The sequence below is a fragment of the Nomascus leucogenys genome, chromosome X, assembly GCF_006542625.1.
Source record: "Nomascus leucogenys isolate Asia chromosome X, Asia_NLE_v1, whole genome shotgun sequence".
NCBI lineage: Eukaryota > Metazoa > Chordata > Mammalia > Primates > Hylobatidae > Nomascus > Nomascus leucogenys.
Genome location: NC_044406.1, coordinates 139,570,156 through 139,583,439, shown reverse-complemented (window position 1 = coordinate 139,583,439; position 13,284 = coordinate 139,570,156). Strand labels below are relative to the sequence as shown.

Sequence of the window (13,284 nt, the reverse complement as noted above, 5' to 3'; positions counted from 1 at the left end):
TTACAGTTGTTTTATCTGAATTCCTTCCTCAGGAAATGACCTTTGGGCCTCTTTCAAAGTATCAAAGAACTGAAACTCACCAGATCACCACATCCAGGCAATTAGATGCTGGACCCCCCTCATTCATCAGGATTGCTTTCTGGGCCCTCCCGAGTTCCTGTTTTCCTACACATTGGTGCATTTCTTCCTTGCTATATCTAAACCCCTAGTTTTAGTCAGGGGGATGGATTTGAGACTTAACTCCTATCTCGCCGGCTGCAGCACCCAATTAAAGCCGTCTTCCCTGGTAATTCTCTTTGTCTCAGTCATTGGCTTTCTGTGCGGCCAGCAGCAGGACCTAGACCAAACCCTTGGTATTTTGGTAACAGGCACACCCCCAGGAAAGGACCCCGTACACGGCTCCCACCTCTAGGCTTAAAGCGAATGCACTTCCCGCACCTCCAGTCTTCCATGTAGCAGCTTTAACCTACGTATGTCTGTGCCACATCCAGTCCTGAGACGGCTGAGTGACCCTGAGAAAGGCTTCCCCAACACCGGGACAGAGGCTGGAGGGCTGGGGCTGGCAGAGGGCGGCAGGACTGCGGGAACATTCCTACGGTGCTAAAAAGCCAATGCAGACGTAGCAATAAAAGCCATTTTCCAAAGCAGGCTCCTGCTTCTGCCTCTGCTGCTCTAAGAAGGGGTGGGGGTGCAGGAGGTTGGGGGATCTTCCTCCAGCTGGAGCTGATGCAGTGAGCAAGGCTGTGCTCTGGAGGCCTCTGTGGAGGGCACCCTCCTGGGGACTGGGAAGGGGGCAGGGAAGGCAGCAGCCCAGGGAAAGCCTCGTCCCCCTGGAGCCGAGGCAGTTGGGGAGAGCAGGACGAGAGTGAGCTGGGGAGCAGCCACACCGGCGGGGAAGGGTGGGTGAAGGGATTCCACAGGTGTCTAGAAAACTGGAAAGAGCTCCTTAGCAGGTCCAAGCCCCAGGTGTAGGGGAGGACCAGATGTGGAGGATGAAGACGGTTGTCCAGGGGATCTCCAGGTGTTGGCATTATTGGGTCCTACTGAGATGCCGTCAAGGAGAAAACACAGGCTGTGTGTGGCAGGGTGACAAATGAGTGCTGCTGCCAAGCTCTGTCCTGTTTTCTATGCACGTCTCAGAGCCCCTCCAGTGACCGTCGTCTCCGGCCTCCTCCTGCGCCCCTGTGTTCGTAGACATCTTCTCACATCTCAGATCCTGCTGCACCTCTGGGCCCCCTGCACGTGCCTTCTGACTCTCGGCTGCTGGGGTGGGCACCTCTGTGCCTTGTGCCAGCGCCTCTCCTGCAGCTCACGACACATCTGCTTTTTCTCCTGTGCCCTGCACAGGGTGGGCCTGGAAGCTCTGGGGAAGTTGTACCCTTGGACACTGCCCCCCAACGATGGGTCCAAGAGTCACTGGATAAAAGTGTTAGTCTCTCACCCTTCGAAGGACAACTCTGAGGTGCGGCTGACTGTGGAGCAAATGAAATGAAACGGATGCACGGGGATGGGTGTGGACAAAGGAACGCCGACTTCTCAGGCTGCTGATACATATCTCAGTAGAAGCACGGAGGGGGATGCTATATAGAGAAATATTTCTATAGCATCTGAAGTGTTTAGAATGTATTGACCTAATATATACACAGTAAAAGTAAAAACATTGAAAGAAAATTTAGATGAACTTTATTTGATTGTTGGAATGGAAAAGACTTTTCTCTCTTTATTTCTTTTTCTTTCCTTTTTTTTCATTATTATACCTTAAGTGCTGGGGTACATGTGCACAACGTGCAGGTTTGTTACATAGGTATACATGAGCCATGCTGGTTTGCTGCACCCATCAACTCGTTGACCCAGCCATCCCGTTACTGGGTATATACCCAAAGGATTATAAATCATTCTGCTATCAAGACACATGCACACGTATGTTTACGGCAGCACTGTTCACAATAGCAAAGACTTGGAACCAACCCAAACGCCCATCAATGTTAGACTGGATTAAGAAAATGTGGCACAAATACACCATGGAATATATGCAGCCATGAAAGAGAATGGGTGCATGTCGTTTGCAGAGACATGGATGAAGCTGGAAACCATCATTTTCAGCAAACTAACACAGGAGCAGAAAACCAAACAGCGCATGTTCTCACTCATAAGTGGGAGTTGAACAATGTGGACACAAGGAGGGGAACATCACACACCGGAGCGTGTCGGGGGTGGGGGGCTGGGGGAGGGATCGCATTGGAAAAGACTTTTCTAAGCCTACTAGCAATGAGAAGAATAATAACTAATAATATTTGTTGGGTGGTCACCACGTCCCAAGCCACTGTTGTAAGCACTAGACAAGAATTGGCTCATTTATCCAGAAAGACACCCCATTTTCATTGTCGTTATCCTTGGCGGTGAGATAATGGTTGGTTTTTTATTTTCTCTTCCAAACTTGCCCATATTTCCTCTCCTTTTCCAGTGAACATGTATTACATTTATAAGCAGAAAGCGATTAAGAAAGTTATTCATTACTTGCTGTTGAGGAAAATTTCTAATTAGCTCCGGAGTGAGCCAGTTTGCCAAAGTTTAAATTAGCCTGTTCAATTCATTGGAGGCCGTATTTTTCCTCTGAAACTTGTTCCAATTGGCACCTTTTGTTGATGCAATGAGGCGGACGGTGCCGTGATGAAGTCCCTGAAGTCACCGAGCCTCAGGGGCCCACGCTAGACAGCATGCGGCGGATGTCGCCCGGCTCTCCTGGTCGTCTCTGTGGCTTTTGGCGGCTTCCAAAAAACAATTGCTTCCAAATTCCACACACACAGTTCATCCTGCCTTGAAAGTTATTCCTCCAGAGGGCTGTTGATAGTTTGCTTCATCAGCATTTTGTCACTATTACACAGTGAGATATTTTTTTTCTTCTGCACCTTAGTGGTATTCCTCTCCAGAGGGCCGGTCCTGGTCCACACACTCTGGCAGTGACAGCCTTTATGTTTCTGAATCAAAGAAGACTTGCTTGGAATGGATGAAATGTATTTGAAATCACATTAGGCATCAGCTGGAACGGTGAAGCTTCAGAAGTGATATGGCCAGGATGTCTATATTCAAAGAGGGCCATCGAATGGCCATTTATCCATGTATGCACGTCCATTTGTGCATTTGCCGTCTCCTTAAATACCGCTTGACCAACGTTGTGCTCATTATTTGGTCCTGCTCCTTTTGGAGCCAATGCCATTTTCGACTTTGCCGTCTCCACGGGTGTCTGGCACATATGAGGGGCTCCCCGAATGTTGCATCCCTTCTCCGTCTTACTCTCCCTACGTCATCAGTCAACCAGCTCTGTTAATATGTTCATTTAATTGAATAGGCATTTACACACATATACTGTGGAGCGGGTGCTGGGAAGACTCTTCTTCTCTATTCGTAAGTTTTGGGGCACTCATTACCTCACTCCAAGTCTCACTATGAGCAACCTCCTGCAGAGAGTCCCTGCCCTCAGGGAGTTCACAGTCTGATGGGAGGGACAGAGAAGAACAGACAATTAATTCTTATGTGATATGTCATATGTCGGGGTAGGCTCAAGTTCCTACAGAGAGCACCCAAGAAGGGTGCCTAACCAGTTCTGATCAGGGACGAGGTGACATCTTTGCTGACACACAAAGAATGAGTAGGAACTAGCCAGTCAAGGAGTGGAGGGGAGGAGTGAGGAGACACAAAGGTGAATGCCTCAGTTTCTGCTCACCGTCTGTGGGGTAAGAATCTGACCATTCCAATATAGGATGAGAAGGGCGAGACAGAGGGAGGCACCAGACAGCAAAGGACTCACTCGGCTCATGAGTGGCTCATCAGTTACCACAGACAGATGCGTGTGATTAGACCAGGGGCTCTCCAAGTGGGCCTGTGGACCAGCGGCCTCAGCTTTCTCTGGGACTTGTTAAAGATATGTGATATGGTTTGGCTCTGTGTCCCCACCCAAATCTCACCTTGGATTGTAATCCCCATAATCCCCACGTGTCAAGGGCAGGACCAGGTGGAGGTAATTGAATCATGGGGGCAGTTTCCCCCATGCTGTTCTCGTGATAATGAGTGAGTCTCACCAGATCTGATGGTTTTCATAAGCGTCTGGCATTTCCCCTGCTTGCGCTCATTCTGTCTCCTGCTGGCCCTTTGAAGAGGTGACTTCCGCCATGATTGTCAGTTTGCTGAGGCCTCCCCAGCTGTGCAGAACTGTGAGTCAAATAAAGATCTTTTCTTTATAAATTACCCAACCTCAGGTATTTCTTCACAGCAGAGTGAGAACGGACAAATACAATATGGATGCTCAGGTCCCATCCCAGACCTACTGAGTCAGAGACTCTGAGAGTGCAGCTGATGCGGATGCCTCTAACATTTGAGAACCACTGGATGGAATAGAACTTAATTATTCCCTGGTGGTTTTCAATTTGCATCTGAAAGCAGGAAGGAGAAACACACACACACACACACACACACACCCCACATTTTAAACCTAGCTTCTGGAATTTTTCATAAGTTTCATCAGTTGCAAAGATATGATCTCTGGCTTACTACAAATATTCATCGTTGAAAACTATCCGTGCCTGGGTATTCTTTGGAGAGACCTTGTTTGCCCTCAGCAGTGTGCATACCTGGCTTTGAAGAGCAGGCACTGAGACCACACAACCTCACCAAGGCCGTTGACGGGGCTTGCCCCGGCGAGCTCCCGCTGAAAGGCTCCCGCCATGTTCTAGAACACGGGATGGGCTAGTCTTTCTGGAAAGTGGTCTCTTCCTATTGGCATCAGGGCCGACTCTGACCTCAGGCAGATGTGCCTGAGTGAGTGGACTGGGGACATCATGTGGATGATGCAGGCAGTGCAGTAGAAAGTGAGCATGTGGACAGAGCTGAGTATTTCTTCTTTCCCAGGGGTGTGAACTAAATGTCACTCTTTTTCCATAACTATCAAAATTTCCTAACTAACTAGTTGGCGCCCAGATTCTGAGGTCCAGCTGGGACAGGCACAAGGGACAGCTCTCTAGGCACAAGATTGCCAAAGATGCCAGAGGTCAGGGCTGTGCCAAGGAAGTCACCTGAATCCAAGTGACCCTGCAGCCCTCCACTGTCAACCCATGGCTGATGATCCGGGGCTGCAGCGAAGCCAGGATAGGTAACGTGAAAGTCTGGTCCTCTTGCTAGGGACAGACAGAGGCCAAGCCTCAGCTGGCAAATGTTCAGCTAGACTCACACTCTAGGAAGAGAGACCCACTTTCCAGAGTCACGTGGCTCACAGAGTGGCTCAGTAAAGCAATCCAGACTTTTCAGCCTGAAGTTGGGCTGAATTGGGGGTTAACTCTGCTGACCTGATTAAGCCGAGAGTCTTAGTAAATACAAAAGGGCCTTGGCTAGACAGCCTTGAGGGAATCACTTAGAGGTGTCTGCCAACCCTATTGCTGAAGTTGTGAGTGCCCTCCGCGGGCAGCCACGATTGTTAAGTGTGATCCCTGGTGGAGTAAACAGACTGACTCTTTGAGCCAACGAATGACGGCAAATGACAAGTCCATGCTGCAACCTCACAGCCCAATGCATGGGATTTCTGCACTCCTTGTCCAACACTGAAGACGACCGTAGGAGTTCATGGTTCCTTTTGGGAACCAGTGACTCTCATGTCAAAACATAAGAATTATGGGATGGACTGCCATCATTTTCCCAGGGTCGCTTCTGTGCCAGGTCTGTGCTGCTTCTATGCCAGGTCTGTGCTGGCTGCCGTGAGGAAGGCTAACACTTGGAGTGGACGTTAAGAATTCAGCATCAAAATTAAGTCAGCTTAGGATGCTTACATTTAGAATCAGTCTGCTTAGAAGGAAAACTGAGGGCAAGACTTGACTGAGAGATGGACTTAAGCTGGAGCCAGACAGATGGCCAGAGGTCAAGCTCAACTCCACCCCTTCCTGGATGTGTGATTTAGGGTGAGCTAGGATACTCAGCCTCTCTCTCTCAGCTTTAGATGTTTCCTCTTTCACGTGGAGCGAATAATAGCAGCTAGCTCACTTCATTGTTTGGAGGAATAACAGAGAGAACATGTGGATACCTAGTTCATAAGTGCAGGCATCCATTCAGAAAAGCACAACACTCCCCAACTCCCACTAGTGAGGCCTCGCCCTGTGGCTCTCGGAGCATATACACAGGAAAACAACTGTCCTGTATCAACACATACCGGGGTAGTCTGTGGTTAGCAACAACACACAGAGCATTAGCAGCCTAGGCCTGTCCGGCTACTTTGTCTCCCCTTCAGTGCAGAAGTGGACATGGGACTGAGACAGCCCTAGCACGTCTCCCAGGGACGTTGAATGTACTCAGGTGGAATAACTCCTGGGGAACAGGAATTACACAGCTAGGTGCACGGAACAAGAACAGTTTGGTGTTGAAGAAAAAACAGGAAGGCTGGTCAGTGAAACAGATTTAAGAGTCCAGACATAGATGGGTTTAATCCATGTGGGAATTTAGTAATATAATAAAGGATAAATTTAAATTTCAGAAATGATACAGGCAGCATTGAATAAATGGCGTTTCGGACAACTGGCTCTCCATTTTGAAAACACAGACACACACACACACACACACACAAAGGCGGATCCCTACCTGTAACTTGTTATGAATATTTTCTCATTTGTCTTTTGCTACCTATAGACTTTAATTTTATGCAGCCGCTTTATCGTTTTTATGGCTTTTCTTCTCTGTGGTTTCTTAGCTCAGAAGTGTTTTCAGGACTCTCAAATGAGAAAATATTCACAGCAATCTGATGAAGCTAATTTTGTTAACAGAGAATTTTAGGACAACGCAAACAACCCGATTTTAGAAATGGGCTAAAATATGAATAAGGAACTCACAAGAAAAGAAATACAAAAGCAAATAAGCACATGAAAAGATGCTCAGCTTCACTAATTTTTAAATAATTTTCATTTCCTTCTTTAGCTTTTTTTCTTCTTCTTCTTGAGACAGAGTCTCGCTCTGTCACCCAGGCCAGAGTGCACTGGTGCAACCTCGGCTCACTGCAACCTCTGCCTCCTAGGTTCAAGCGATTCTCCCATCTCAGCCTCTCGAGTAGCTGGGATTACAGGCATGCGCCACCACTCCCGGCTAAGTTTTGTATTTTTAGTGGAGACGGGGTTTCATCATGTTGGCCAGGCTGGTCTCAAACTCTTGACGTCAAATGATCCACCCGCCTTGGTCGCCCAAAATGCTGGGATTACAGTCGTGAGCCACCCTGCCCGGCCTCCTTCTTTAGTTTTTAAAGAAAAATTAAAACAATGATTTTTTTCCCATCTGATTGGCAAAAATTTAAATAATTCCCATCAGTTCGGCAAGGATGTGAGGCTACCGACACTGTCATAGGCTGTTGATGACGGTGTATATTGGAGGGCAAGTTGGCAGCAATGTAAGACAAGGGTAGGGAAGGGAGGGTCCAGATGGCCAGGGAATCTCCTCTGGCCAGAGCAGAAAGTACTGGAGGAAGAGAAAGGACAGGCAGGCATGCTGAGCACCTTGTCCTGTGTTTTAATTGTGGGGTTTCCTGGGGTCTCACCCTGTGCACTGCAGAGAGCAAGTCAGGACTGTGGAACAGCTGAGCTGCAGGGAACCTGAAGGAAGCTTTGGCAAAACTTGATGATATGGTTTGGCTGTGTCCCCACCCACATCTGATCCTTAAGTGTAGCTCCCACAATTCCCACTTGCCATGGGAGGTACCCAGTGGGAGGTAACTGAATCATGGGGGCAGATGTTTCCCGTGCTGTTCTCGTGATAGTGAATAAGTCTCACGAGATCTGACGGTTTCATGAAAGGGAGTTCCCCTGCACACGCTCTCTTGACTGCCGCCATGTAAGATGTGCCTTTGCTCATCCTTTGCCTTCCACCATGATTGCAAGACCTCCCAGCCATGTGGCACTGTGAGTCCATTAAACCTCCTTCCTTTGTAAATTACCCAGTCTTGGGTATGTCTTCATTAGCAGCATGAGAACAGACTAATACACTTGGCCTTTCTCCCAAACCCATGCTCAGTGTCTGTCCTGTTTGGAAAGCCTTTCCTGGAGATACACGCTCAGATCTGAAAGACACCGTCCTTCCACCCCACAGCCATATTAGCACATTGGCTTTCATATGTGTTCATTCAACCACCATTTATTCAGCATCTATGAAGCAGCAGACACTGGGGCCAGGCCATATCACATGGCTGTATAGTATTTGCAGCACACAGATGCCTCAGACGTGAATAACTGCAAGGGCATGGATATCGGTAAAATAATTAGAAAATAATCAGTTCTTGTATAAATCATCTTAGTTATTTTTTATTGTTTCTTAAAATAATCTTTTAGTTGAATTTTTGTGGGTACTTTAGTAGCTGTACATGTTTCTGGGGTACATGAGATGTTTTGATATAGGCATGCAATGGGTAACAATCACATTGAGGAAAACAGGGTATCCATCCCCTCAGACATTTATCCTTGGTGTTACAACGATGCAGTTACACACTTTCAGTTATAGATATATCACCTTAGAGATTCATACAATTTATTGAATTTTAAGTTTATGCAGCAAACAATGTGGAAACGGTACCAGTTGACAACTGGCTCCCACATTTCTGACAGCGCAACAGCCAGCTCTCAGGAGCCCATATGGGGCAACTCCAGCACTTCCACCGAGGAGAGGAGCACACCTCTTCCCTACTCACACCTCTCTAGACAGTCCTTTTATTAAATGCTCTTCAGTTAAATATGTTAGAGCGTGCCACCTGGTTCCTGCCGTGCCCCGACTAACACTCCAACGGTAGATGCAGGCATCTTATTATAGAACTACGGGGGCACATCTTCGTGTATCAGTTGGGGTGTGAGTGCAGATAACGGAAACTTCTCTGGCTAGTTTGGCACTGGGACCTTAACACACAGAGTCGGTTTCTTACAAAATCCTTCAAAGGCCTGTCAGAACGGGCTCCCAGAGCACCACAGAACTGACCTGCCCAGGAGCCAGTGCCTGTGCCACACATGGAAGGTAGAGAGTCAGGAGGCTGTTGGCTCCACCTTTGCTCCTGGGAACACAGCACCCTTGCTGTGGGTCAAGGATCAGGAAGTTTCCTCTCTAATATAGGTTCCAGACCCACTCTGCAGCCACTAGGTCTGAACAGGCCATGAAAAAGGATGCCTTGGACCCAGTGGTGTGCCAGTCCAGGTTGAACAGTGGGCTCTTGACAGGCAGGGAGGAGCTCTGACTGGTGGCATTTGCTGACTGCCATGGTGTATGTACTCCCACCGAGGCCGATTGTGGAGTCTCCGAAGTGGAGTTGTGAAGAGATGTTCCCCATGGGCTGTTACCACCAGCAAGTACAGGCTGGCTCCGGCACACCTCTGCATGCCTGCCTCGCACCACACGCAGAATCTCCGCTAACACTGACACGAAAACCAGAGTCTCTGTGACCTGCAGAGAGGACAGAGGCCGCTGATTCCACCTCAATTTGCCCTCCAAGTCACCTGCTAGTGCAACCAATTGTCCAGGTCTAGACTGCATACATACTGTGAGGCCGCACAGAATGCCACTTCAAAAGGGGCCAGGGACACGACGTTGTTATTTCTTTAACATCTGCTGTATGAGAAGGCTGAGGAGCCGAGCCACTGAATGCACCCTGGCTCTCCCTTGGGTTACTCCACATCTATAAGTATACTTGTATTTTATATATATATATATATATATATATATATATAATATATATATTATATATATATAAATGTATATGTATACTTGTTTCACTAAGTGTTTAGACAAAGCCTTGCTCTTTTAACCAACTACAAATTAAAGAATCTCTGAGTCCAACTGTGACCTGTAAGCCCTGCTTCAAGATATCCCAATGTTTTGGCTCAACCAATGTATAAACTCTATGTATTGATTTATGACTTTGCCTGTAACTTCTGCTTCCTTTGAAATGTATAAAACAGAGCTGCAGTCTGACTACCTCGGCCTTGCCAAGCATTGGAGATTGTTGGGTAATACTATTAGTCTTACATTAAAATATGCTCTGGTCCCACTGAATAAATCCTGAAACCAAGACTCAAAGGGATCTTGTTGTTTCCAAGCAACTTAAGAGCATCCCAGAACGCGGCTCAGGAATATGTCTCTTTTGCTTTGACAAACAACAGCCACTTTCCAAACTAGCTCTGCCCAAGATGGTGCCAGCATGACCACCCGGTAGACAAGGCACCTCAGCAAGTCACGTAGACCCCGCAGCTGCCTGCTCCCTCCCCTGCCTACTATTTATGCCAAGTCCCCCTTTAAAAGGCCCTGCTTTCTGCCCCCAATGGGAAGCAGTGCCCTTAAAGGCAGGAGCCTGTACGTCTTCCCCTAAACCAAGCATGGCAGAAAGCCCGTTTCTTTACAGCAAACCTTGCTCTTGTTCATTGGACTCTGCGAGCAGTAAGACAATCTGTGTTTTGTTAACATTACGTGTTTACAAACATTTTACGTCGTTCACATTGCTACTATTATTATTACTTTAGAGTCAGGGTCTCGCTCTGTCGCCAACGCTGGAGCTCAGGGATGCATTCATAGCTCACTGCAGCCTCGAGATCCTGGACTCAAGCCACCCTCCCATGTCAGCCTCCTGAGTAACTGGGACTACAGGTGCCTGCCCCCACTCCCTCCACCCCTAATTTTTAAATGATTCTTACAGAATCTTCCTACATTGCCCAGGGTGGCCTCCAACTGCAGGTCTCAAGCCATCCTCCCAGCTGAGCCTCCCAGAACGCTGGGAATACAGGTGTGCGCCACCATGCCCGGCCCGTATCACATGTTTAATGGTGAAATAATGCTGGTTTTATGCATCTATTCAAGTACATGTTTTTGAAGCATTTTTAGAAAGCACAAAAGCTCGTGTGTTCAATGAAAACAATTTGGGAAAAAATTTAATGCTGACCTGGAAAAACATTATATATGCTACTGTCATGTATTTAACATATAAATGCAAGTGTATTGAGGAAAATATTCTAAAATGTCCACGGTAGTTAATGCTGAACGGCGGGACCCAGTGGCTTTTCATTTTCCCCCATTTCCCAAATTGTCTCCCGTTACCTTGCGCTACTTCAATCTGTGAAGCTCAGAGCCTCCCCTGCAACCCGAGGACAAGCGCATGCAAGTCCCAAGGTGCCTGCGCTCGCTGAAAAGAGACTCAGACACGGAATCCTAGCTCGGTTTTATTTTCTACAGAAACAAACATGTAAGCCGCCCTCCTCCAGCGACAAACAATCAGGCCCCCACAATGAAGTGGCCACTCGTGCAGGGACCATCCCCTAGGGGAGGAGGCATGACCTAGGAAGGGGCACCAGGCTGGGCTTAGCGCCTCTGTCCTGAGGGAGGCTGAGCCAACAACATGGGCAGAAAGCACTGCATGACCCACATCAACAGGGAAAGCTGCTGAGACAGGAGCTGATGGAGAGCTGGAGTTGGCGGTGGTCTGCAGCAATCAGTCAGCTAAATGTGAGGGGCAAAGAACATTACATTAAAGGCAACACCTCTGCACCCATCTCTCCGGGCTCCCTCGGGTGGCGGCGGGCCTGGTGCACCAGGTCTCTGTTCTGAGACCCTGTGAAAGGGTGTTCCCAGGTTTCTAGCAGCCTGACCATGGGGTGTAGGCGGATCCCAGCCCCCACCCTGCCACACTGCGACCGCCACCCACCTAGGCCCCATCCCTGTTCAGGACCAGTATGTTGCCGGACACGGTGAACTCCTTCAGAAGCACCCCTGGCACGGGAAGCGGTGGGGCATCCCAGGCCAGGCTCCTGTGGGCCAGCTCTGCTTCCATGGGTGTCGCGAAAGGCATGGTGAGGTAGCTGGTGGGGGCCCAGTTAAGGCATCATCTCCTAGGACTTGGCCTGTGGCTCCGGCCTGCTGCTTACCCCAGGCCAGCTTCTCCCTCCCCCACTCCCCCACCCCTCCCCCCCCCCCCGATTGCCCAGCTCATCCCCCACAGGCTGTCTCCCCAGGCAATGGCCCAGTAGCACACCCCACCCAGCTGTCTTGGTTCCCCACTTTCCTTTGCTGCACCCCAAGCTGACTCCTCCATGCCCTTACAAGACCCCTCCCCACCCTGCCCCCTGTGGCATCACCCGGCCCCCTCCTCACCACCCGACCCTCCATCCCAACCACCTCCCGCCACCCGCTCCCATCTTGCCTCCTTCCCCCCACCTCCCGATCCCCTCCTACACCCGGGTCCCCCCATCTCCTGGCCCCTGACCCCTCCCCGCATGACCCGGTGCCCCTCACCCAATCACCCAGCCCCTGTCCCCCACCCCCACCCCCGCTACCTCCCAGCCCTTACCTGCTCCCCTCCTCGCAGCTGGCCTCCCATATCTCCACCTCCCAACCCCCACCCCCACCCAACCCCTTACTCACATCTCCCCCGCCTCCTCCCCAACCTGGCCCTGCCCTCCCCATCTCCCCGTCCCCACCTCGCCACCAGAACTGTCCAGAACAGAACACAACAGAACAGAACAGAACAGAACAGAACAGAACAGAACAGAAGAACAGAACAGAACAGAACAGAACAGAACAGAACAGAACAGAAGAACAGAACAGAACAGAATACAACTCAAGCAGGCTGCTCTCCGGCCCCCTGGCCCCGCATCTGGGGCATCCATTCAGCCCTGAAGCCGTGCCGCCATGCGGACCCCGTGGGGCGCCTCCTCCCGGCCCCGAGGCCCTTGCTGCTCCTGCGCCCTGGGGACCTCTGCCGCCCGTGGCACCCGCCTCTCCTGGGCCGCCAGCATCGCCCCCTGGGCCACCAGGAACGCCAGGGCCTCCTGGGCCATCAGCATCACCCGCCGCACCCCCTGTGCCCTGGCCTGCGGCCTGCATGGCTCCGGAGCCTCTGTGCAGCGCTCAGAAAGTCAGGGACCACGAGGACACAGAGGCAGTGAGGCTTCAGGAAGTCCCCCCTGCCCCGCCCGGTGTGAGATGGGCAGCCCGGGATCTTCAGGGCGCCTGCGCACAGGGGCCCTACTTCCGGCCCTGGGAGACCCCGGGTGAGCCCCGGAGCACGGGACTGGTTCTCACCAACCCCCCCCCCCCCAAGAGAGCCCGGGCCGGAAGGTGGCCGCGATGCCAGCTTGGACCCCTCACCCCTGAGCAGCAGGCTGTCCGCCGGACCCCTGTCCTGGGAGCCCTGCAGGGAGTCAGGCACTGCGGGGCCCAGCCTGTCCCATCCCCCGGGTCTCCCTCACATCCAGGAGCAAGATGGGCCTGGGAACACGGGGCCGGGGGCTGTGCGGC

General features: G+C 50.5%; 1 pseudogene; it reads right to left on the bottom strand.

Annotated features, from left to right (window-relative positions):
- Positions 1-11,487: 11,487 nt before the first annotated feature.
- LOC115833264 lies at positions 11,488-12,870 on the bottom strand (annotated as a pseudogene).
- Positions 12,871-13,284: the final 414 nt, after the last annotated feature.